Source organism: Geospiza fortis, unplaced genomic scaffold, assembly GCF_000277835.1.
Source record: "Geospiza fortis unplaced genomic scaffold, GeoFor_1.0 scaffold114, whole genome shotgun sequence".
NCBI lineage: Eukaryota > Metazoa > Chordata > Aves > Passeriformes > Thraupidae > Geospiza > Geospiza fortis.
In genome coordinates this window covers 1,877,705-1,878,565 of record NW_005054383.1, presented here as the reverse complement: position 1 = coordinate 1,878,565, position 861 = coordinate 1,877,705, and the positions used below count along the sequence as shown (strand labels likewise).

At 47.4% G+C, this 861-nt stretch overlaps 1 protein-coding gene across 1 annotated transcript in view; it reads left to right on the top strand.

The window, feature by feature from the left end:
• The window catches only part of XPO6 (exportin 6), a 46,489-nt gene that overhangs the window by 22,503 nt on the left and 23,125 nt on the right, over window positions 1–861 (top strand).

The window sequence follows — 861 nt, the reverse complement described above, 5'->3', positions numbered from 1 at the left end:
GTCAGCCAGTGGCACACTGACCACCCTCAGGGCAGTGATATCTTTTTATGCTAAAAACTACCTGTACTTTATTTACAATAATTTTCCTGTACCTGTCACCTATGTTAGACAGTGTGTCTCTACTCTAAACCAATCATAAAGTGTCACCATCCTAGCAGAAGATGGAGCTAAGAAGAAGAAGAAAGGACAAGGCATGCCCAAATCCCTCCATCTTGGGACCCTAAGCTCCCCTTCTAAAAACCCCAAAATTCTGCTTTTCACCCTGTGACAAACTAACTATCATTCTACTTAAACTTTAGTATTAAGTTAGTTACAAATTCTTATAGTATTGAGTTAATTACAAACCATATAAGGTTGGTAATTTTTTCCATGGGTTAAAATCAAAGGCACAGGGGTCTTGGGCTCTGTGCCAGGGTCTCTGAGCCCCCTGGCAGGGGCTTGAGCCATCCAGGACAGCCTGAGGGATTTCCTGGGTTCTGACACAGACAGGCTCAAGGCAGCAACAGCTGCCCTGGTTCCTCTGTTCCTCGTTCAGTGCCCAGAGCAGAGCAGCAGAGGCTGCTGAGGACAGCCCAGGCTGCAAGAGGCTCTTGGTGCCTCCTGTTTGTGGTGTTGTTCCTGGCAAGCTGCTCCTGCTTTTCCTGTTTTGAACTCTGGGGCTGTTTCTATTGCTGACAATCCTCCCTTTCCCTTCCAGAGGCAGAGAGATATTGGGTATTGCCACAGCTACCTTGTGACCTGAAATGAGCTGATACCTTGAACCCCAGGCTCTGCTTGCTGTAACTGCTGTGTTTTAGATTTCCTTTGCTGGAAGGGTTTTACCCAACCTTGTGTGTGTCTCCCTGGTGGCTGCAGGTACGA